Source organism: Triturus cristatus, chromosome 4_2, assembly GCF_964204655.1.
Source record: "Triturus cristatus chromosome 4_2, aTriCri1.1, whole genome shotgun sequence".
NCBI lineage: Eukaryota > Metazoa > Chordata > Amphibia > Caudata > Salamandridae > Triturus > Triturus cristatus.
The window spans coordinates 254,524,540-254,550,783 of NC_140586.1; positions in this window are offsets into that span (position 1 = coordinate 254,524,540).

Genomic DNA, 26,244 nt, shown 5'->3' on the forward strand with positions numbered 1-26,244 from the left:
TTCCATTGAGTGGATCTCTGTCTCTGCTCGAGCCGCTGCTGAGCTCCTGGCTGTGCTCGCAGTATGACACGGGTGGCTCTCGGCGGGGAAAAGCACTAAATTGAACATGCCACCCAAATCGGTTCGCTCTACCCGGGATCAGAATGGAGATGCTGGGCAATCAGATTCAGTGGCTGTCACCACGGTCTCTACACTGGTGTGCCCCTCCTCACGCTCCAAGGGCCCAAAACCCATTCTCTCTGGGGGATCAAAAACTGCCCTTAAAGGAAGCAAGGGCATGGAGGCCAATACTATCAAGAACAATGTAGAGGGGCAAAAATGGACCCCCCTCCAGCAGGCAATAGCCAAGTTCTGCCCCGCTGCGGCGGTGGCCCCTGGTGGACGAAAGAGCACCATCACTGAGGTAGGAGGGGCTAGGGAGGCAGAGCATCACCCCATAACTCAATTTAAGGATTTGATAGTTAATTTTGGTGCTAATAATAAGAGGGTGGACCAGAATTAGAACAATTGGACCACAATTTAGAAAATGAAATCCCTCTGACAGTCTCAGCTCACGAAGGCTCAGGGGTTGGACAAGAGCAGGGTGCTACTCCATTGGAGGAAGTACCCCAGACTGTAGAGTGCAACTTGGCCACACCAGAGGTTTCAGACCATCCACCATCAAACAGGATAGGGCTGGAGACAAAGGCTTTGATAAAACGGGTCACAAGCCACCGGTCCTTTGAAGAAACCCTGGATCCAGGGGATACGTTTTTTTCTCTGACTGATGGGTCTGACACAAGTGCTGCAAGCATGGTTGTTTCTGATTTGGAGAGTGCGTCTATATCTTCTAGCTCTGATCCTAGTAGTCAGACGGATGGGCCTGATACTGTAGTTCATAGGAAAATAAACCTCAGGCGAAGTAGGGAGCGGATGTCCCAGGGGCAGGGAAGGCCCGAAGAAGCAAGGAAGCCTCGCCTTAAAGTGGGATTATTCTGCCACGAAAAAGGAATATGAGGAACCTTATATGGCAGTCAGAAAAGGACATAGTAGTCAGGACTCTGAGGAACTGACCCTGGGATTGATCTATGAGTCGATTAAACAGCACCAGGAATAGACACAGGGAGATGGTAAAAAAACGCCTGACAACAAAAAAGCTACAAGGGGCGGTGAGAAAGGCCATTAAAACCTGCCCCGAAATGGGCGAAAGGATTACAGCTGTTGAGGAACGCACTGACTGATTAAAGAATGATGCAGCGAAAAGACATGATCAAACTGAAGCCCAGGGTGCACAGATAATGGACATCCAATGGAAATTGAAAGATTATGAAAACCGGCAAAGACGCATTGATTTAAGGATCTTGGGCATAGAAGAAGGTAGAGAGGGAAGCGATATAAGAGCCTACATTTTAAAACTGATGAAGAGGCCTTCTCCGAGCTCCAACAGTGGAACTGGGACACAGAAATCCAAAGAGTTCACAGCTATTCTCTCATGCTCAGAAACCCCAGGCAGATGCACACGGGGGGGGAGGTGCAACAACCAAGAGCTATCATAGTGTATTTGGGGAATTTTTTATTGCGAGAGGCCGTAATTCTCAAAGCAGACATTTTTTACTCGACCTGACTTCTGTAATGTGGCTGTCGAAAGGCGTTGGCCCCTGAGACAGATGATCCAACCATGTCAAGCGCAGGGGGTAGAGGCATATTTGTTATATCCAGCACGTATGAAAACAATATATAACAAAAAAGTGAGAATCTTCACATCTGAAATTAAGACAAAAGAGTATTTGGATGAAATACGGAAGTAGAGACCGAATGAGAGTAACAGAGCAAATGTGTCACTGGTATAATGAAGGGATATAATGAAGCAGTGAAGAGAGGCTCTGCTTAGAATGATGAGAATGATGAGGGCATCGAGCGGGGGGTGGACACAGGCGCCATCACTCAAGACCTCACAAGGTCTGTTTGTCTCACTAACTGGGTGGGGGGAAGGGAGGGGTTCATGGAGAGGAAAGGGTGAGTCTCTGGGGAGAGGGGAGGGGGGAAATGGGGGGAAGGGGTAGGTAAGGGAGGTAATGGGGCACATCAAACACTAGGGAGATTCCAGATAAAAGCTGAAACCAGATCTCGGAAAAAGAAGAATAAGAATGGCGTAATCAATGGAGAGAGGTGGTTTTTCCAAGAAGTAGAAAGAATTAAAAGATCATCATGTCGAGTTTAAGGATAAACTCGGTTAATATCTGTGGCTTAAACGATCCTGGAAAACAACGTAGGGTGGTGGAAGATCTGATATTGTGTGACTCCAGGAAATGCACATTATGGGAATGGAAAAAAAGTTCTAGATCAATTAGGGTATAACCTCATAGCACACACTACACAGGGCACTAGAACTAGAGGGGTCGCCATCTTAACCCGGGGAAAAGAGATTGTTTGCAAGAAGCAATTGGTCGATAAATATGGGCGTTGGGTTATTGCAGTGTTACATATGTCTACTTTTTCATTTACCCTGTTCCCCATATACGGGCCAACGGGGGATGACCCCGAGGTTTTTGACTTTTTAAATCTAGAATTAGCAGGATGGGTGACCCCGATTATATGTGTGGGGACTTGAACATCAACGGGATTGGGGTGTGCTGGGGTGGCAGCCCGGGATTATAGGGCTCTGTCCCACTTAGCAGAAGGGAACGGATTATTAGATACATGGAGAGAGTTAAAAACTGTAAAATTTGACTCCAGAAGTGCTTATTTTTCGGCCCCTCATGGAACACTGGCCTGACTGAACTATTTTTTTGTTTCTCAGGATTTAATCGCGAAATGGTGCATCAAAAAATTTCCCCAAATAAAGCCAGACCATAGTCCTCTAGTATTGGAGATATCACAAATTAGGGGAGAGAGGGCACAACAGAACTGGACTTTTGAAAGGGGACTGTTAGTGGATGAGGGGTATATTACCCATATGAAAAAATGGATAGAAGAGTTCCTGGGATATAATAGAGGGAGTGCCCGAACTGGTATTGTGTGGGATGCTCTTAAGGCAGGTATCTGGGGAGAGACATTAAGTTTTAGTTTACACCATTCTAAAAATGAACGTCAACATTTAATTGAATTATACTAAAGCAATGGAAGAGGATTTAGTCAGGGCAATAGAGTACAGAGAGAGTATTGAGGTTAAACTGAATAAACTTGCCTTAGCTAAAGCAGCAATAGGGGATGTGGTCGTAGCTCAGATTACTGAGAAATATTTGACACGAAAGGAGGAATGTTATGAGTGTAGCGAGAGATCAGGGCGCATATTAGCAATTCGCACTTGACAGAAGAATGTACAGAATGAGATTATATCAATAAAGAATGAGCATGGGAATTTGGTGACGACAGCTCAGGGAATCTGAGAGGAATTTGGTAGGTTTTATATGAAACTATACGATTCCGAGAAAATTTTTGAGGAGATTGGTAATGATGGAATTAGGGAGTATTAGTTGCTGGCAGTATGAAGGAATTCTCCTTGGAGGATCGAGAAGATCTGGCTGCTGCTTTTTCATCTGATGAAATATTTAAAGCACTCAGTGAGCTCGCAGCAGGGAAGGCCGCAGGTCCAGATCAAATCCCGCTTGAGTTTTACAAAATGTTTTGGCCCTCTTTTGGGGAAGATTTTTCTAACATTTTCTGTCAGGTACAAATGAGGGAGCCACCCTCAGAATCCTGGGCACAAGCCAGTATAGTGGTATTTTTGAAAAAGGGGAAGCCAGCCACAGACCCAGGCTCATATCGGCCGATCACGCTGATGAACACGGACACCAAAATATACTCAAAGGTCCTAGCAAATTGCCTGCGCCTTGTCATCGGTCGAGTTATCTCACCTAGACAGCACGGATTTATACCTGGGAGGGGTACTACAGATCTCGTCAGAAGATCCATCAGGAGACCCTATGGCACTTATTCTTTTGGATGCAGAGAAAGCATTTGACAGGGTCTCCTGGGACTTTCTGTGGGCTGTCCTCAAACAGCTGGGGAATGGAGAAGCTTTTATAAAAGCGTTACGAGTATTATATGCTGCTCCCACAGCCAAACTGGTGCTGGCGGGAGGACAAATGGAGGAATTCAAGATAAAAAGAGGGACTAGGCAGGGCTGCCCCTGCTCTCCGTTATTATTTGCCTGCTATATTGACCCCTTAATCCGCAGAATCGAGGCTAACCCCAGGATAAAACCTATAAGTCGTTGTGGGATGGACACCAAGATCCTGGGCTATGCAGACGATCTAGCGGTTACCACATCAATACCGGAGTCAGCAGTGGCTGAAATAACGAAAGAAACATTGGCCTTTGGGGAAATATCAGGGTATGCTCTTAATCAGCATAAAACGCAAATCGTAATTAATGAATATCTTAAGCTGAATGACCCTCGGGTCGTGCAGTTAGCAATGTATCTAGGAGTAAACATCTAATCCAATATAGGAGAAATCGTGGAGTTGAATCTTGCCCCGGTCATTCAGAAGGGATCACAGGATTTCGCCTGGCTGAATAATCTTCACATATCATTGATAGGTCGTTGTAATGTGGTGAAAATGATTTTTTTACCTAAAGTTTTATCTCTTTTTAGATCAATACCTTTGATATTTGAGACAGTATGGTTCAAAAAGTTAGATGGTTTGGTAAATAGATTCATATGGGCATATGGTAAGACAAGACGGTCCATGAGGTTTATGTCTCTCCCTCAGGAGAGAGCAGGATTATCGGTCCCAGACTTTATACTATATTACTTAGCATCAACATTACAATACATGTGTGCGTTAGTAGGGAGAAACCCCTTTGACCTCTGGAATCAGGGAAGGTTACCAGATATTTATGAGTTATTGGTGGGGAAGGACGCTAAAAATCTGTTTTTTAAGGTTCACTGAACCTAGTTACTATAAGAAGGTGAGATTCAAGTCCCTATTAGCAGCAGGCCAGGTGTGGAAGACGATAAAAAGAAAAACGGGGATAGGTAGAATAATTTACTTAATTTCTAATTTAAAACATTTCTAAAGCGCAGCGTACACCATGCGGTTTCTTGGCGCTAGTAGGCGGGATCGGCAGCTCGGCAACTGAGGGAAAAGACAAGAGTGATAGGAATGAAGAGCTAAGCAGGGAAAGCCTGATTGAAGAGGAAAGTTTTTAAATCTTTACGAAAGGAGAGGTACTGGGTAGCAGAATGGAGATGGTCAGGAAGGGAGTTCCAGAATGTTGGAGCCAAGGTGGAAAAGTTGGCCCCACCCCACTTTTTACGTGTGAAGCGGGGGATCTGAAGAAGGGACTTAGAGGAAGAGCGGAGCTCTCTTGTGGGAACATAGGGTTTTATTAAAGAAGAGATAAAGGCGGGGGCAGTGCCCTGGCGGGCCTGATAGACCATGCAGCCCGTCTTAAAAAGGGAGCGTTCTTTTACGGGAAGCAAGTGAAGCTCCCGGAGAAGGGGGGTGGAATGGTGATAGCGTGGGAGGCCGTAGACCAGCCGGGCCGCCTGGTTCTGGATCGACTGAAGTCTTCGCAGGCTGTAAGCTGGAATGCCGTGATAGAGGGCATTGGCGTAATCCAGCTTTGATATCACCAGGGCGGCCATAATAATCTTGAGTGCCTGAGGGGAAAAGAAGCGGGAAACAGAACGGATAGTGCGGAGAGTGAGGAAACAAGAGGAAACCACGGAGCTGATTTGTGGGTGAAGAGTGAGCTGATTATTCACTTTGACACCCAGTGTTTTGACCGTGGTTGAGGGGGAAGGTGCGGGCCCGAGAGAGGGGGGCCAGAAAAGAGAGTTCCAGGGGCTGGATGAACCACCGGTGAGAACCAATTCGGTTTTATCCGGGTTCAGTTTAAGGTGGTTGTGGTTCATCCAGTCCCTGATGAATGTCATAGTAGACTGGAAATTAGAGACAGAAAGGGGAGAAGGGGACAGATCAAAGATGAGCTGGAGATCATCCGCGTAGTTATACACGGTGACCTCCAGCTGCTGAAGCGCGGAGATAAGAGGGAAGATATAGAGGTTGAAAAGCAGGGGGGAAAGAGAGGATCCCTGGGGAACACCACAAGTGACAGGGAGGGGAGTGGCAGGAAAGTCGCCTAGCCGCACTGCCTGAGTGCGGTCCCTCAGAAAGGAGGAGAGCCAAACCTGGGCTGATCCCCCGATTCCAGCCGCCCTGACACGGGACAGTAAGATGGTATGGTCCACCGTGTCAAAGGCGGCGGACAAGTCAAGGAGGACCAGTGCCTGGAGTTTGTTATCATCCATACCCTTTCTGAGGTTGTCTAGGACTGAGACCACAACTGATTCGGTCGAATGTCTGGGACGGAAACCGGCCTGGCGAGATGCTTTACTTTACCCCCCATATAAGAACTCAGCATTATCAATGGGTTTTTCATGATGGTATAATGAAACGATGGAAAGATTTAGGGGTTGTAGTGGTGGGGGACTTAGTTAATGTAGCTGGGTTTAGGTAATTTTCAGAGCTACAGGTCAGATATGGGATAGAGAGGAAAGATTTTTTTAAATATTTGCAGGTACGCAGCTATTTGGGGAAGAAAACAGGTGGTCCAAATGGGCTAGATAAGAACACCACGATTGATAGTTTGAGGGGTGAAGCTGGATGTACTTTTAGTAGAATTTATAGGGAGCTGATCACCATGCAGCCAGATGACCTAGAGAGACAGGCCGAGAAATGGGATCAAAGGCTTGGGATAAAAAGATCCGGCTTTCTTGATTCCTTAGACAAAGGACATAGTATACTCTGTTCATCAAAGTTACAGGTGCAGCGCTTTAAAACGATTTTAGATTTGTATGATACACCAGATAAAATAGCAAAGTGGGGTGGGTCTGTGGGTATCTGTTGTGCCCGTTGTCAAGCCGCTCGTGCAGATGTGGTTCATATGTTTTCAACTTGCCCGCAGCTGGATGCTCTTAGAAAAGGTATAGAACACTTCTTAGAGTTAATCCTGAAGGTTAATGTGGTTTTAACCCCAGATGTGATGTTACTGGGGGTTAGTAGCACAGGATCTGATGGTGCTCAACCGTACTTTATTTACTTGGCAATGGCAGTAGTTAAAATTAGTATTGCTACAGCTTGGCTAGACCCGGTGGCTCCATCTTTCTCGCAATGGCTTGCTCGGGCTTCTCTCCACTTTCAAACTGGAGAAAGGAATTTATGAAAGAAAAGGCTGAAAGGCCAAAAAGCTGGGCAAAACAATATGGGACACAATCTATCGGTGGAAGGTGGAGGTTGGGGGTCCCTGAAATAATAGCGAATTTAAATTTTGTACATAAAACAATGCTACTATCAGTCTATAGAGGTTTTCCCCCTATTTTTTCCTTCAACCTTTTTTGTCTTCTTCCCTTTTCTTTTCTCTCCCAATGTAATAATTATCTTTCAAAATAGTAATAATTAATTGAAAAATGTCTTGTATACATGAAAGTAATGCTGGTACAAAATGTATAAGTTCTTATCCCATTGTTTAGTTTTCTGGAATCTCTTGGAATAACTGTTTGAATATGAATTTATTTATGTGCCCCAATACAAATGAAATATTTAAAAAAAAAAAAGAAAAAGGGAAAGAAGAGCAATGTAAGCTGAAGGATGTGTGCAATATGTCTAATGAAAGTTTGGGACATTCAGACTTTCGACCCGGTGGATAGGGAAGGTCGAGCAGCTAGCAGAACGGAGTACATCTCCTGAATATTATAGGATTCTCTCGTTATGCATACACCACCGGGTACTGATGATGCCTGGGATTTTACTGAATAGGGTAGATCCAGACACATTAGTCTAGAAGCATTTTTACTGTGAGTAGAAAAATGACCACGTAATTTATTTGTGTAGATAGTCATCTATTCTATGGTCCTGAAGAATCGCCCGGATACTTATCCATTTGCGAGAAACATGTCGACCCACACCTGATAGAACAAGGTAACACACTATATGAGACATTACACTCAGACTAGTGCCTTGCTCTTTATTTTTAATTAGTGTAGGAGACCTCCAGAATAAAAAACTTGTTTACTTCGGCACTCCCAACTCTATTTTAACTCACTTTATCTACACAACACTGGCCCCATACCCGCACTTCACCATACGGCATTTGGATAAAAAGATCTCCGCCAAAGAGCCCCTAATTTTAGGGAGCCCATCGGGTATTGCACCGCCGACCCGACGAGGAGCAGCCCAGATGATGAAGCATGACACCTGCAAGGGTGTGTGAGGGCATTACTATCCAAAACTTTGGATTCCCAATATTTTTCCATTTCGTTGGACTAATGGGATCCTTGTCTCCTGTGACTCTCTAACTTCCTACTTACAAGGAACAGCATAATCCTTTCTTGATTAAACATCTGTGTGGGCAATCTTTTATGCTGGACCTCCTGCTCCTGCTTGAGCAGTAAAAGCCCCTCCTGTCCTCCTCCTCGATTGTTACCACATTCAGACTTAGGCCATACAAATGGGGACCTCAGCAGGCTAGACAGGATTGGGGCACAGTGTTGACTGGACTCATGAAGGGTGGAGGTACAGTACTGATAGTCTGTACAGACAGTGCACCCAGACGGGCCATTGGCATGGTGTTCCCCCAGAAGCATCATGAAGATGCAGCCATCTGACTTAGAAGTGTGTAGACCATTGTTCAAATCTCTTTCTGGTGAGCTGTTTACAATGTGCACAACATTCTGATTCATCCTCATGACACTGTACATAGATGACACAAGACAGTGGGCCATGTGCCTCTCAACCTAGCTATGTCTACTACCTTGGTGAATCCTCAATCAGAGTCAGATGTGTGACCTGACAGTAGAGTACCTAAGTTTCAGGACAAATCAGCCCAATCACTGTTATCTGTGTGACATAACTCATGCAATGAGTACACAAGCTTAAAGTTGGACAAGGATGTAATTTGACCTGTGACAATGAAGCCAATGTTTCCCAATTTGATGACTAGGGATTGCAGATTGGATATCATGTCTCAATTCAATTGTGTGAATCCTATTCCCATTGTGAGCTCTATACTCCCTTGCAGGAGATGAGACAGGTATATCAGGACACGAGATCGTAAGGTACCAAAAAAGAATACATCACCTGCAACATAGTAAAGTAGTCGCCAAGGTAATTGTGTCAATTGATGTTGATAAACCCAGTGTTGCAGATAACCACATGTGTGAGGGAGCAATGGTTGACTTGCAGATTGACAAGTGCCATGTATGTAAATGTATTACAACTCGATAGCACGAGTGAAAATGATGTAGGTGGTTGAACTGTGAGGTTTTGCAATATTACCTATGTGTCAAGTACATACAGATGACTTATGTGAATCTTTTGCATTTTTGTTCACAGCATCAGCACCGGCCAGCGGAGGAGACAGTGCCACGGGTGTAGAGGGAGCAGTTCAGTAGTCTGGGTCCAGTGCCGATTCGGACGTGGAGGCATTGACTGGTGGGGAGGATGAGTGGAGCCACACTGAGGGTAATTCTGCAACTACATCTGCAGAATCCGAGGACCAGTCAAGCTCCAGTGATGACTCCCTGGTGGTAGAGAATAAAGGAAAGGATTCCTTAACATCAGAGTCCACCACCACTGCCATCTCCATCCTCCCAACTACTCCCAGTGTCCGTGGCCGGTCCCGTGGCAGGGGACAGCTCTCCTTTGTGCCAGGCACCTCATCCCCTGCCCCGTCTCCCTTGCTGCCCTTAATGCAGAGGCGGTTGACATCCTAAGGCAGATCTCTATGTGGCAGACATCTGTGCTGAATGTCCTCAGTGCGCATACCACTCTTTTGACACAAATGGTGTCATACATGGAGGGCGTTTACTCTGACATGTGTGCCATCCAGAGATCCAATCAGGCTCTGGCCTCAACACTGACAGCAGCAGTGTACCAGATCCAGCAGTCCCTCCCCCCTCCTGCCTCTTCCCCATCCACAGTCCCAACTCCCCTACCTGACCCAAGCACACCCAAACATGCACATGCATACACCTCAACAGCCCCACACAGCACACAAACTCACACACATGCACACTCAGGAGACAGACATCACACACACTGCCAGGGACATGCCAGCAAAAGACACACATGCATCCTCAGACACTCCACAGACATCAAAACCCTCTGCCCCACATCCCCTACCCTTGACTCTCCTGTTCCCCCCTCTGCCCAGAGACACTTCCTCTGCGACACTGGTCTCTTCCCTTCCAACCCATCCAAAACCCCTCCCAGAAGAAAGAGGCAACACCCTTGTAGGAGAGTAGGATCTGCACTTGTGTTGCCCCCACTTTTTTTCTGATGTATACACTGGTTTCTGGCTATAGTCTGGCTGGGTCCCTGCTAATCAGGGCCCCAGTCTAACTGATCTCTCTAAACAACTTGGTGTGCATATTAGATGCACTAGTGATTGGATACTGTGGTACCTTATGAGCCCCTAGTATATGGTACCTTAGGTACCTAGGGCATTGGTACTTCACAGGCCTACCAGGGGCTGCAGCATGTATTATGCCACCCCTGGGAAGCACTCACAATCTGACACCACAGGCCTGCTACTGCAGCCTGTGTGAGGTAGTGTTAGCACTCCTCACTGAGGTATAGGTTCCTATATCTCACCATACACACACATATAAACCTATCAGTCACCCCTATGGTAGGCCCTATCAATCCCAAGGGCAGGGTGCTTGTTTTACTATGTGAGGGGGTGCTTCTGCCTGAGCAGGACCCCTCTGCAGCTGGCAGAGTCTATTATCTGCTGCTGTTTGTGGATGCGGTTAAACCATATACTCTTAAGTGCATTATAACCTCGCGGTAAATGCTAACTTTGGAATGACAGTAACGAAAGCTGGGTGTGGCTCTAATCAGTAAGGCTGAGCCTGAAGCAAAAGTGAACAAGAGAATGCCAGTACTGATGGAACTAGAAATCCATTGAATGGGACGTGGAAGAAACCTCAAACGACCACGCTGGTACTACTAAATAGTGTTTATTTAAATTATTTTACATATATTAATCGATGCAAATACATCTTGAGTATAATTCTATGTGTGTACAAAAGTCTGAAGCCGTCTAAAAAGAATCACAATAGACACAGAAAGTGCAATAGGAAACACAGTTAAATAAACTAAACAAAACTTATCAACCACAGAGGTTTTGGATAAACACTCATACACCACTCCTCATTCAAATACAACACACTCACACACAATTTCCTTCGGAAACCTTTTAAGTCAGAAATGACCAAAGGGAAAACTCAACCTGGTGAAAGTTAAGAGAAATTTGACAAGGGTGCATGACAACAAATGTTGCTGTAAATTTTAACCTTGCAGATTGAATCGTAATAAATGCACCACTTGGTTATTTTTCACCAGTGTTAAGAAATACAAAAATGTGACAACACAAAAGCGAAGGTCGACGCGTTTCGAACCCCTAGTGGTTTGAATGGGGGGTTCTCCTCAGGACCATACACGCTAGAAGGGAAAAAGAAAAAGGGGGGAAGTGAATCTACTTCTTTCAAAAAATGACAGTGCCTCAGTTCTCAAAACGCTTGAAACAAGATCAGTTCTTACCAGGACGGGAATGGGAATCAGATTCTGAACGAAATGGGCCTACTGGAAAAAGTGAAAACAAGGAACTATTTTACCACATACAGTAAAACGACATTATACAAAGACCACAAAAAATGTCCGAAAAATTTAAGTCAATACGTCAAGGGGAGACCAAACCGTCATGTTCTCTTCCCTTTGCAGGTTCGCCGCCGCCGTCTCTAGAAGCCTACTCCGTCCTTGAAACGAATTATACTAAGGTACGATCCCACTTCCGCCTTCACTTTCCACATATTGTTTACATGCATTCGAATTTGAGGTAACATTACGTTCCTCCTTCCAACAGAGCTTTTGCGCCTCCCCTCCATCATGGGTGACTCGCACCCCAGATCAAAATAAGTATCCAATATCCTCTGGTTCACGGACGAACCCAACTATTTGGACGTGAGTTACTCCCCTTGACGTATTGACTTATATTATTCGGACATTTTTTGTGGTCTTTGTATAATGTCGTTTTACTGTATGTGGTAAAATAGTTCCTTGTTTTCACTTTTTCCAGTAGGCCCATTTCGTTCAGAATCCGATTCCCATTCCCGTCCTGGTAAGAACTGATCTTGTTTCAAGCGTTTTGAGAACTGAGGCACTGTCATTTTTTGAAAGAAGTAGATTCACTTCCCCCCTTTTTCTTTTTCCCTTCTAGCGTGTATGGTCCTGAGGAGAACCCCCCATTCAAACCACTAGGGGTTCGAAACGCGTCGACCTTCGCTTTAGTGTTGTCACATTTTTGTATTTCTTAACACTGGTGAAAAATAACCAAGTGGTGCATTTATTACGATTCAATCTGCAAGGTTAAAATTTACAGCAACATTTGTTGTCATGCACCCTTGTCAAATTTCTCTTAACTTTCACCAGGTTGAGTTTTCCCTTTGGTCATTTCTGACTTAAAAGGTTTCCGAAGGAAATTGTGTGTGAGTGTGTTATATTTGAATGAGGAGTGGTGTATGAGTGTTTATCCAAAACCTCTGTGGTTGATAAGTTTTGTTTAGTTTATTTAACTGTGTTTCCTATTGCACTTTCTGTGTCTATTGTGATTCTTTTTAGACGGCTTCAGACTTTTGTACACACATAGAATTATACTCAAGATGTATTTGCATCGATTAATATATGTAAAACTTTGGAATGACTGCATCAAAACATGTCGTGTTTGGTGTCAAACAACTTGGAATCCTACCCCCACACCAGTAACTGGTGTGGGAGTAGGATCCCATCCTTCTAGAGGGGACGACATGTACACACTGTACTACACGGTAGAAATCATCTAGAGCCCTGGCATCACAAAATGGATGCCACCAGCACAGACACCGGGCTGCCCTCCTGCTGCTGACCGAAACTCGCAGTCGAGGGAGCCCAACAAAGGGTTTCCTGTCACAGGGAGGTGTCACCACCTCCCAGACAGGATTTAGTGTATTCGAGCTGGGTGATTGCACTCTTAGAGTGCTTTGAAGTCCTGCACTGGGGGAGCAGTAGGCTCCTCTGTGCATATGCCAGCTCAAACCGGTTCAGGGGCTACCTGCCCCTGCTCTGGCGCAAAACTGGACAAAGGGAAGTGGGTGTAACCACCCACTACCCTGACCCTCCTAGAGGAGTGGTCATAGAGCTAGTCCCTCCCATCTTTTCACTATAAGATACCACACATTGCCAATGCAATTTAGATTACACCTGGACGACGCTCAACTAAGAAGAATCCTGGCCCTTCGATGTTCCACTATCTCTGAAAGACTGAAGAATCTCCCTTGGAGTCAAGGAGTGACTCCCCTGCTTGGCAGGCACCAAAACTCTCTACAACGGTTTCAAACTTTACCGGTCCCGCCAGAGCCCGAAGTCCCTGCGTCCCCTGAAGTAGATTTCCTGACCTCTCGACGGCCATTTTGAGTCTCCAGCGAAGCTGTGGCATCTGGACCCCACGAGTGATGAGGAACAGCAATACCAGGGAACCGTGCACTGATTTCAAGTGCAAGCCCTAAACTACGTCCAACGAAGTTGTGCTTTTGACCACTTGTTGTCCAAGTCCCTAGCAAGTCTAGTACCGAATTTCAGCGGCCTACCCCGTCCCGAGTAACCGTGGGCTGTTGTTAAACTTTTCCTGCAATGGCATCTTTGCAGTTGCTTGCCCGTTGACTAGTAACTCACCTGAAGACCTCCACATCAATTTCAAGGGCTCGCCTGGTTGCTCTGGGCCTGCTTTCACTTACCCTTGCCGGGTAAGTCCATCAGACCTTGCTGGTTTGCACCATTGCCAATCTTCACTCTACACAAGACTTGCGGCTGCCAAGGCTTGTTGGCTCCAATCCGGGTACTAACACCGCCGACAGCTGCAGACGTCATGGGACCTCCCGAATCCAGCTGCTGGTCATCGTCGAGCCTTCCTGGACCTCGTGAGCGAAGAGACAAAACACCATCATCGACCTGAAGAGACGCGACAGCTGTGGTCATTCATCTTGCTGGCCACCGGTCACTGGCAAGTGACTCTGAACTCTGTCCCCTCAATTTCTAGGTCTTCTGCATCTCCAACCCATCGTCGGATTCGAACGGACACCTCTCCAGTCGTCACAAGCAGCAAGTCTTCAAGAATCTCCATTGAAAACAGCATCGCGACCCGACACCAAAGGACACCTATGCACCCGGCTTCCCTGGGTGAGGTAACTCGTGCATTCCGGTGCCCAAGTGTGTGTTGGCTCTCGAAATACTTACCCTGTAAGTTTCTTGCTTGTTGACTTTTGCGAAGTGCCCTAGAACTGTAAAATACAAAACGCGACATTTGCCATTGAAACGTATTGAAAACCCGCGTGTGTGTTTAGACACTGCACGCGTCTCCTGTGGGCTGATTACTTACCTGCTAACACTGCAGAAGTGAACCCCCAGCGATTCCCAAGGCCCTAGGCCTCTTACTTTTGCAAGTCGAGTTTGTTAACCCACTATTTTAGTATATGGTCTGGTACGCCCCTAGGGCTACAGCCATATTTGTGCTTAATTTATTGAGAACTGTTGATCTTTTGAATGTTTACCTGGCTCTAATCTCATAAAGAGATTAGTAGAGTATATTTAGAAATAAATACATATATATTTGATATATATACCTGTGTGGTGTCTTTTCATTTGGTAATTCAAGAGATTATAAGGTAAAACACGCTGCTTTACATTCCTCAGAGACTTAGCCTGAAGGCTGCTCTCCACAGCTACCACTAGGATAGCTTTCTTTAAAAGGTTGTCTTTAAACCTATCTACCAAGAGTCGAATTGGACTGGTGCAAGGTGGCCACTATAACTAGTGACCAGCATATGCCAGGCCAACTTCTCACAACCCTGATATCTCAACCTGCCCCCCAGCCCACGAAGAGGAAGAGCACCAAGCCCCCATAGTCAAACCCCCCTGTCCTCCCAAGACCAAACCGCCTACACCATCCCATACTTCCCAGCCCATACCAGTACCTCCCTTACCAAGAAACCCTCTCCAAAAGAGTGGGAGTCCATCCCCAGCCCTGTTTATACCATCCACCACTACTCCATCCCCAAGAAGCTCAAGCAGCCCCCCTCCATTGAGCACTCCACCTACATCTGCCCCCATCACTCTGTTCCTACCACTGCAGTGGACCAACCAACCCTTCCATCAGGCCCATCCACTGCACTTGACCCACCCACTACTCCTGATCCCATCCCTCTCAAATCCCAAAACAATACTCCCTAGTGTTGTCCCTTTGGTGCCTGGTCCCTAGATGCCCCTCCTGGGGAGGTGACCCCTTGCAATCACAGTGCAGGCAAGAGTTGATGGGTATGTTTTTAACCCCATCAAAAGTTGGACTTTTATGGACTGGCCAATGGCCTTGAATTTGTTCTAATGAACTTGGTTACAACATGCAGAATAAAGCATGTTTACATTTTTTTGTGTCCCAGAAATTGATCACACATCAACTATTATTCATGTACAATTATTGGTGTCAGTACACAATGGTGTTGGTATGTACTGGAATGCATGCGGTCCATGGAGTATGTGAGCTTTTACAGTATGTAGTCTAGGTTCACTTCTCTACGTTTGCTGGATGTTATCACCCACATCAATTTTGGCTATGAGGGTGATATGCATTCACCATCCTTTCATCTGTTTCCATCACAATTGCACATATGTCATGCTACCATATGTTAACATAGTGCAAGTGTTGCAAAGTGCTACACTTTAGGAGGAGCACGCTGAATATGTTTGTGGTGTGCAGAGAGTCTATAACAATGTACGGTTCAAAGCCGGAGGGTCTAAGGGAGAGTTTAAAGACCGCACAGGGTTTGTTCCCCAAAATCAAGACAAACAACAATACGAAACCCGGGGTCTATTAAATGCTAAGAAAGTGTGGAAAACCACTACATCAAAATTAAATCAAAAACAGAAAAGTGAAACAAAACCAATATCTAAACCCAATAGACATGTCTTTGGGCATATCCCTTTATAGGACGAAATCCCTCACTCACCAAAGGTGACATGCTTCATCATTTGGGATTCCCCTCCCAGAGGAAAAACCTAGTTCCTCTGGGGGCTACAACCCCCTCTCTGAGAGGGAGGAGCTCAGGGATGTTTTATAATATGGTGTTGGATATGCTAAATCCACAAATGTAGAGCTGGAAGTATGAGTGAATGCGCAGCGCAAAAAGAAATACTTTGAAAAATGTGAAGGAGAGTGAAGTTTAAAAATATCTCAGGAACGTAAAAGAACCTTTATTAACCTCTTCCATGCTCATGACGTCTCCCGGCCGTCATGAGTCACGATGGGCGTGTGCGGACGACGGCCGGGAGACGTCATGACCACGCCCAGGACTGGAATGTCCAGCACTGCGGCAGTGCTGCGGCGAAATTTGCGCCGCAGCAAAGAGGTTATAGTACGTTCTTGGCCAGGATTAAGAAATCGTGCACCAGCAGTCAAAAGATTTTTTGACCGCGGTGATGGAATAATTGGTCAAACTCACTCTCCTTCACATTTTTCAAAATATTTCTTTTTGCGCTGCGCCCTCACTCATACTTTCAGCTCTACATTTGTGGATTTAGCATATCCAACACTTTTCTGTTTTTGATTTAATTTTGACGATGTGCAGAGAGTCACCTGTCTCACCGATACATCTGGGTACATATGGAGTTTGAATACGTGGTGGTGACTTTGGACTCACCCATGTGCACAAGGTGAGGGTACAATACTTAGATGTGTCTTGATAGTGTTTGAGCCATGTCTGTGTCTCCTTATGGTCTGGTAGACCAGTGGCAATGACAAGCTTGACACAGGTGGCATTCCACTGTAGGCAATTTCCAATCATGGCTGTGGGTTCATCTGATACATTTCCTGAGCCCATGGCGAGTGTCAGCTGAGATGGATTCTCACAGTCTTCAGACCCTGTTGCCTCCAAAGACATAAGTATCTGCAGATGGTTCTGTGTGGCAGGGTGTCTGTGGTCTTACAAGTCCAGGGATTTTTAATTCTCATGTGAGTTGTGCCAGCCTGCTTCTGTCTGTCTACATCATGTTGATGTTGTGTTTGGCCTGTCCAAGATGGAATTTCATGTTTACAGCCATACACCATTCATAGTTGAGCATAAGATTTGTGTGTAGGTAGTCATTTGTGCATGACTATTAATGGTGTCCTTTTGAGCTATGTGTGATGCTGTGCCAGGTCACACAGAGCTGACCTAGGGGTGCTGTGATGTCTGTTGGATTGGCCTGTGCTACATGTGGTAAGGTGAATGGACAGTGGGTGCACAGAAGTGTAGTGTGTCTGTCTGCCGTGTAGATGCCACTGGAGCCAGTGTCACAGCCATGCTCTTAGTTGCCACACAGTGCAGTATGTGCAATTTTGATTGTTAGGCCTAGCTGCAAGGTTAATATTGCATGTGAATAGATGGCACACACAAGAGTAGAGGTGAGAGAGACTGGCGGTTCAAACTTTGGTATGTAGTGGAGACTCCTACGTGATGGGGGCTGGACATATTTAGGGAATGTCTGAGAGTGTGAGGTATGAGTTTGGTTCATAGGCAGGTCTTGTGTATGAGACGTGGAGTGGCCACATTGTCCTAATGTGAGTGCTTTAAATGCGGGGTGTGAGTCAGAGTACGCAAGCTTGATAAACTGCTTTCATCCTATACAAGGTATGGTAGAAATCAGTAGATGTGATAGGGGTATGTCCAGATAGACAAGTTTGGATAATGGATGTATGACGTTACAACGCACACTTTTACAACGCATGCACTTACAACGCATTTTTTACAACGCATAATCCATTACAACGCATGACATTACAACGCATGACACTACAACGCATTTTTAAAAACTACCTTTACAACGCATTTCCATTACAACGCATACTACCTTTACAACGCATACCATTACAACGCATAATATTAAATTGCATTTAAGGTAAGTATTAGATAGTATAGGGGTAAAAGTTACTTTTCTAACTCCAGGGGGTGCAACAGTAGGGTAAGTGTTGGATAGTATAGGGGTAAAAACTTACTATTCTAACTCCAGGGGGTGCAACAGTAGGGTAAGTGTTGGATAGTATAGGGGTAAAAATTACTATTCTAACTCCAGGGGGTGCAACAGTGGGGTAAGTGTTGGATAGTATAGGGGTAAAAATTACTATTCTAACTCCAGGGGGTGCATCAGTAGGGTAAGTGTTGGATAGTATAGGGGTAAAAATTACTATTCTAACTCCAGGGGGTGCAACAGTAGGGTAAGTGTTGGATAGTATAGGGGTAAAAATTACTATTCTAACTCCAGGGGGTGCAACAGTAGGGTAAGTGTTGGATAGTATAGGGGTAAAAATTACTATTCTAACTCCAGGGGGTGCAACAGTAGGGTAAGTGTTGGATAGTATAGGGGTAAAAATTACTATTCTAACTCCAGGGGGTGCAACAGTAGGGTAAGTGTTGGATAGTATAGGGGTAAAAATTACTATTCTAACTCCAGGGGGTGCAACAGTAGGGTAAGTGTTGGATAGAATAGGGGTAAAAATTACTATTCTAACTCCAGGGGGTGCAACTGTAGGGTAAGTGTTGGATAGTATAGGGGTAAAAATTACTATTCTAACTCCAGGGGGTGCAACAGTAGGGTAAGTGTTGGATAGTGTAGTGTAATATTATGCGTTGTAATGGTATGCGTTGTAATGGTAGTATGCGTTGTAATGGAATGCGTTGTAAAGGTAGTTTTTAAAAATGCGTTGTAGTGTCATGCGTTGTAATGTCATGCGTTGTAATGGATTATGCGTTGTAAAAAATGCGTTGTAAAGGTAGTGCGTTGTAAAAGTTGCGTTGTAAAGGTTGTTCCCCTTGGATAATGGCAGGTGAAGAGAGCTGTAGTCTGTGTCACTATTGTGAGATATGACTGCAACAGTGCATTTTGGATGAGTGAGGTTAGTTGTTACTGTGTATGAGTCAATGGGGTCATTGGGCATGGAAATCATGTGTGGATGTCACAGGGCGACAGTGACACAAGGTTAAACTAGTTATATGTGACAGAGTGTATAAGTGTATGTGAAGGGATCTACACCAGTTGTGTAATTTAGGGGCATAAATGGTGAAATGTGGGGAGTTGTATAGTTGAGGTATGCTGTATTTGGATTAGGCCTGGGCAAAGCACTACGCTACGCTCGCGAAGTTTGCGAAGTTCGCGCTACTTCGCACTACGCGAATTGCACGTAGCACAGTGCGAACACGCGTAGCGTAGTCTTGCGTAGTGCTGCGGTCATTTTTTGCTTGCTCGCGGTCCTCAACGTCAAGTTGGCGACCGCGAGCAAGCAAAATGACATCTTGGCGAGACTTTTTCCTTGTTCGCGATCAGCAACATCAAGTTGGCGATCGCGAACAAGGAAAATAAACCTCCCGGCGAGATTCCCAACGTGAGGAGGTCAGGTTTCTCATTGCGAGGAGTCGCGTATGCTCGCGACCGCTCGCGATGAGAAACTACCAGTTCGCGTTGAGAAAGCTGCCGCTCGAGTAAAAATCTCCTCGAGCAGCAGAAAACTACAGCTCGCACTGTGCAAGATGCCATTTTCAATGATTGCACAGTGCCGGTTGCTTGTCCGCACTGTGCAATCATTGAAAACAACATCTTGCACAGTGCGAACATGTTACTACGCAGTTCGCGAAGTGCTACGCGAAGTTCGCGTAGTGCGAACTGCACTTTGCGTAGCTTCGCGAAGTGCTACTTCGCGAACTACGCCCACCCTTAATTTGGATCTGTGGACACATCTTTGTTAGGAGTGAGAAGCTGTAAAACTTTAGCTAAGTTGAGTGGGTGTATGGGGATGTGCGAATGACTGAGTACATATTCATTGAGCTATGTAAGAGTCTTGTTGTGAGATGTGGTGATATGTTAAGTGTGCATATGAGAGTGGACTATGATAATGAGTACAGTACATTGTGTGCATGTCATGTATGTCAGAGTTGTTGTGTACATAGTGATGAAGAGTGGTGCTGCAAGTGTAGGTGTGGATGTGAGAAGGGCAGTGCAACAGTGATTTAGTATGACTCAGCTTGGTAGAGATTGAGAACATGGCTGAAGCTTGTGAGGCAGACATGCTTTTTCGTCTAGCTGCACCAGGGGCTTCTAATGTGCTTGTGTGTATGGTAGTTTTGAGAGTTGAGCATGTACGTGTATGTGGGAGGGGACATACATGCACAAGTTGAGTTCATGCAGGCCTTGTGGTCATGTTGAAATGTACAAATGTGTGGATTATGTGTAAGTGAGTATGCAGAAACATTAGCCAGAGTGAATATGTAGATTTGTGATGTGTTTGCTGCATCTTGCTGTCTGCAAATGTATGTTCATGACTGATTGTTGTGATGGCCACTTTGAGCACACTGACATGTCCAAAACCTATTAGCATCACAGGACAAGTAGCCTCCACCTACGCTTGCCTTGTCTGAGTTGTGTGTGTGCATAAGTGGCAAGTTGCTCTTTGTAGGAAGTTGTGGTTACTGATTGGTCATTCCTGCCCTTGGATGAAGCCCTGGGATGGAGGTGCTGATTGTTTCTGATGTTATGTCATGATGCAGGAACATTCAATAGCAGTCCATTGCTTAGGGGGCTATTGCCCCCTCAAGTGAATAGTCATGGATGTGTGTTATTATGCCACCTGGGGGCAAACAACTCCAGAAATGCATCCCCACACTTTCCAGTAGACTACACATGCATCGGTAGTCATGGCATTCTGACTTCGAATGGCCAAGGTGTGGGGGCACCAGGGAAGTGGACTCGTTGTGATGATATCTCTGGTTGTGCTGCAGACAACATGTTGCACTGTGAGCAAAGACACATATGACACTGGAATAGTAAACCTAGTTCCATAGGTGTTGGCATTGTAAATATTTTGGAAGGGGGCTGAATGTACCCACCTGATGATAACATTCCCTCATTGGTCATACACAACATGGACCCATGTTTGGATTGGGATCACAATGATGAATGGGCACTCTGAAAGTAATTGGCACACATTCCGTGATCCTCGTTTTCATAGTACCCTCTGTGATTTCCCCTGTCAAGGGAGGTTTCAATGAGGCACACTGCAGCTGATCAGGAGGGCAGGGGGGATTTTGAAATGGTCAAATGTGACTTGCCTCCCTGGTAGACCCCTACATCCAGTGCAACCTCCCTGCACCCGCCATGCCCTGATACTCATGGGTGGGTGGGAGAGATGACACAGCTTCTTGCAAGGCATGTGACGCAGGGCGCCAAGGTGAGTATGCCCCAAATGTGGTGTGTCCACGTTGCGTTTTGGGCCGTTTCCTGTCACGGGCACTAGGCCTACCCACACAAGTGAGGTACCATTGTTTTCTGAAGACTTTGAGGAATGCGGGTTGGGTGGAATTTTGTGGATCCAGGCAGATTCTAGAACTTTCCACCACAGAAATGTGAGGAAAATCTGTTTTCTTTTACAAAGTTTGAGGTTTGCAAGGGATTCTGGGTAACAGAGCCTGGTGAGAGCCAGACAAGTCACCCCATCCTGGATTCCCGGCGGTATCTAGTTTTCAAAAATGTATAGGTTTGCTAGGTTTCCCTAGGTGCCGGCAGAGCTAGGGTTCAAAATCTACAGCTAGGCACTTTGCAAAAAAAGGGTCAGTTTTGCTCAGATCTGCTAAAAAGGATTCCTGAAAAACTCAAGAGAACACATTGACCTTTTCTAGTTGCCCTTTCTTATTTATAAGTCGCAGCCTCTGACTCTGAAACTTGCAACTACTACTAAATAGAACCAATTACTCAAAGTCTTCAAATTACCCATTTAATTAAACATGCATTCAACAGCAACCAATGAAACAAAACCATGACCCGGACTCAGAAGACAATGAAGTGATGTCTTGGCACAACACTACCTGAAACCCTATATCTCCCTTGTACTCTATTGTTCACTGGGTCTCTGTCTCACTCAATACATGTTCTGTTTCTTCAAATATTCATTATTTAATGGCTGTTTGGCACTCACAAACCTTTCTGGTTTTAGCTGAGTGCATTTATTAAGAAAGTGTTGACATTTAAGAATCTGCTAAAAAAACAAACTGTTTAAATAAGGTTTACACTTTGTAATTGAATATTTAAAGATGCAACCTAAATGAATAATATGGGAGTTTTGTTTTATCTAAAGCCATTTCTGTCAATCTGCGCAGTAAAACGATCACAATCGCGATATCGCGCTAAACATATGCAAAACAACTGTCATATATAATCTAAATCTCACAATTCATATTTGTGCGCCCAGTTACCCGTACAGAATAAAACACAGCATCATTCCTCTAGGACAACTTCCCTGGGAGAATCCCAAATTCCCTTGGCTTTCTTCAATGCACATATCCTTTGAGCATTTCCTCTAGCTTTCTGACAAGATCCATTTTCGTTATCACTGTTGCAGCCATAGCTGACAATTGGGGGGAGGGATTCTGAATTACGCCCCCCCCCCATCCCACTCGAGAAATGATCAAGTTCCATTTGGATTTGTAGTGTTTTTTCCCAAGTAGGTCAAAGTTTTGTTCCAAAAATCAATTAGTCTGGGACATAAAAACCTCAAGTGCTCCCAGTCCCCTTGAGCATGATCACATCTAAAACACTTAGCAAATGAGGTCGAAAACATCTGTTGCAGATGATATGGGGTATAATAGAGCGCCCACATTGAGTAGAAAGCCATACTCTTGAAGTTAGCTTCCCGCATGGCCTTTGGGCCATACGATTAAATCTGCCCCAGCTAGCGAAGTCAATTTTCTCCTCAATATATTGCGAAATTGAGGTAAATACCAGCTGACTCATGTGTATACAAGTATAATGTTTGATACCAGTTTCCTAGCCCTAATTGTTTATTCAAAAAATGTGCTTTACTGATATGTTCCTTAGCTGTACTAGGTGTCTGAATATAGACGGGAAGATGGCCTTAACTCCATGATAGGAACATACAAGGCCTAGCGAAATATTTACATTGTCTGCCACTACCTGTTCCCAGGTCTTTATCTGCCCAGCTAATGCAAATTTTCAAAACATATAAGTACCCAGCCTTCTCCCTTGTCTTCATAGTGCTATATTGCAGGGATAAGAATATTAAACCACATTCTTTCAAAGGCATCAAGAGATGCATCAAAGGAAACTGGGGTTTTTTAAGTCGTGTGAACTTTTTCACTATTGCTTGTGGAAACTTATATCAGGAGTGTTTGGGCAGCTTCTGAATTGATAGAAAGGTTGGTAACAGAGCTTCTGACTCGACAAGCATTTTCTTCAAGTAGGAACAGCTTGAAGATGCGTTTCCTGCAGCTGCATGATTTAGCCAATCAAGAAAAGTGGCTTGATAGTATTTCCGCATATAGGGAAGCGCTAGACCACCGCTATCAATCGATAACTCAAGCGTAGAAAGTTTAGAATGGAGTTTCTTCCCTTACCATGGTTGACATTCGGTCAACCTCCATGATAAAGACTGCCTAACCATCTTTCCTATAATGGCTTCTTTTTAATTAGTTTCATGACAATGTATGATGTTTTTATTATTGTTTCTTCAATGTGATATTTTTCCCAGGGTTTGTTATACCATACTTCTGACATCAAAGCTAGCGCTAGTGGACAATTGCCCTTAGTAATATTTCAGATCATATCTGAAAAACAATATTGTACCTATTTAGATGTCAAAAAAGACGTTTTTAAAGCTCTATTTTACATTAATAGTTCAAGTGTCTAATGCTACTGGGATGCTGCACATTGACCTGCTTCGGAAAAAGTTACATGAAATTTTAAATTAATACCTTAAATTGAAATGAAATAATAAAAAAGAAAAATATTTACAAACCCTCAAACTCCCTCTCCCCTAACCATTACCATTACCATAACTATGACCATAGTCGTAACCCTAAACATAACCCTTTCCTTAACCTTAAAGCTTGTTCTAGCCCTGACATTAACACAAACTTTAAATCAAGCCATATCCCAAACCCAACTTCAACTGTAGCACTTATCCAAACCTTTGACCATACCAAATTCTTGCTTTAATCCTAAATCTAATCTTACGTTTACCCGTAATCATGAGTCATAATTTAATTTACTTTAATTGAAACTCTCACCGTTATGCTAAACCTAATCTACCCCTCATGCTACCCTTAAACCTCTTACTAATTCAAAACCTTTTCCTAACCATTATGAAACTTGTTGCCATAATCAACTCAAACACTCATATTATCCCTACATTTATTACTAAACGAAAGCCTTACTCTAAGCATAACTGTATCAAATTTGCAACCTTAACATCACAAGAAAAATATTTCATATATCTCACTATTTAAAAAAACAATTATTCTTATTACTTTTTCTTGATTCAATAACTTTTTACTGTGGGGGATTTTTGTACAGTTTTTCTGAACTACTGGCTGGTGTTTGGATTGTCCACTAAACTAGTAGCTGTTGGGACAATTTTTAGTCCGTGCAGTTATCTTCAGCAAGAGATGCCAGGGTGGCTCTGTTTCGGGACTGGATGTGATCGACACAACATCTACATCAATCACCAAGCAAATTGAGACTTATCCACAATAACTACAGACACAGAGAGAAGGAGGTATGATTAACGAAAGAAACCATCATTACATGGTTGATCCACAGCTTTGCATTTAAGTATTTGGTCGATGCTGCTCTTGGCATTTAAAATCAAAAGAGCAAGCAATGTCCTCTCTACTTACAAGGCCACAAATAACTACTGGTTTGACAGTTACAAGTTGTTTATCTTCTAGGGTTTCTTTTTCTTTTCAGTTGTCTTTGTAGCCAGTGCATTGCCTGAACATCTGTGCTTGCTGTATTGGCAGCACGTTTGTTCTTTCTTCGTTAAATGCTGTAGTTACTCACACATACAGGACCTCAGGGGCATTCTCCACCACACTGCAAAACTAGTTTACTTTTAGGATTCTCTATACTTTTCTTTCAGTCGGTTCTTGTCAGTTCTTGTAACAGATTCACACCATTTGGATTAAGAGAGAACAGCTGTAACCCCGTTAAGCGCTATTCACATGGCCTCCCCATCAACAGTGCCCATAGAAGAGGTGCTCACTTTAAGGTGTCTGACACTGGTGCTGCAGCTGCTATGTGCTGTTTTGGTGCCCTCTTTCACATCCCTTTGGGATAAAGTGTAAGACTCTCTTGCTCCGGCCTAGGTGGTTGTGATGGTCATGCAGCTGACCTACAAAGCGGCAGGTGGTCACAGTGGGATGGAGTTGACTGGTGCATCCACTAGATACCAGGGATTGTTTCTGGGGGGTGGGGGATGCAAACTTCCAGAGCCATGTGCCTCTGCTCCCCCCACTCGGGCACTTTCAGACGGATGGAGCTGTTTAACCTGAATCTGCCCGGTGGAGAGCAGAAAGCCAACTAGCCACCAGGGAAGTGAAATCAAAACAAGAACAAAAGGGGTCGGGTGGCCCTCCCATGGAATAGAACCATGGCTCTACCCAAAAAGGGACTATATTGTCTCTCTGTCCCATCCCAGAGGTGGATTGAGGCACACTTAGGGGCCAGAAAGCCCACTGGACACAAGAGTAGTCTTTAAAAAACACACAAAGGGGTGGGATGTCCCACCCTGCCTAGGGCCATGCTTCGATCTCAAAAGGGGGCAAGGCAGTCTTTCTGCCTCCCCTTGAGGGGCAGATAGGATGTTTGCCCCAATTCGAAGTTTGCCTCTGATTTTCTCAGGGGAGACAAAAGCTCACTAGACACCAGGGATTTTACATCTGGGCATAAGAAGGGTGGAGGCCTCCCACCATTGCATTGGGCCATGCCCCCATATCAAAAAGGACAATAAAGTATTTCTGCTCCCCCGGGGGCAGATAGGGGGTTTACCCTCAATTTGCCCCTGAGGGGAGAATTCCACTAGACACAAGAGATTTTAAAATTGCATCAAATCAAACACAATGATGGGGGGCCCACTTTCACATGGTGGCCACTATGACCCCACGCCAGAAGGGGCAATAAAATCTTTCTGCCTAATGGTGGGGCAGATAGGAGGGCTGGACCAATTGGGAGGCATTCTGTTAGAGTATTGACCGCTGGCATCATGGTTCTCACTTATTCTTGAAATTAGTCTCATTGCCCACTGGTAGGCTTTTACCCGGTGGTTATGTGGAACAGTACACAGTTGGGTGACTCTTGGGTCCTCATGCCCTGGTGAGTTTGCCTGCAAGTTAAGTATTTCAATTAAACATGT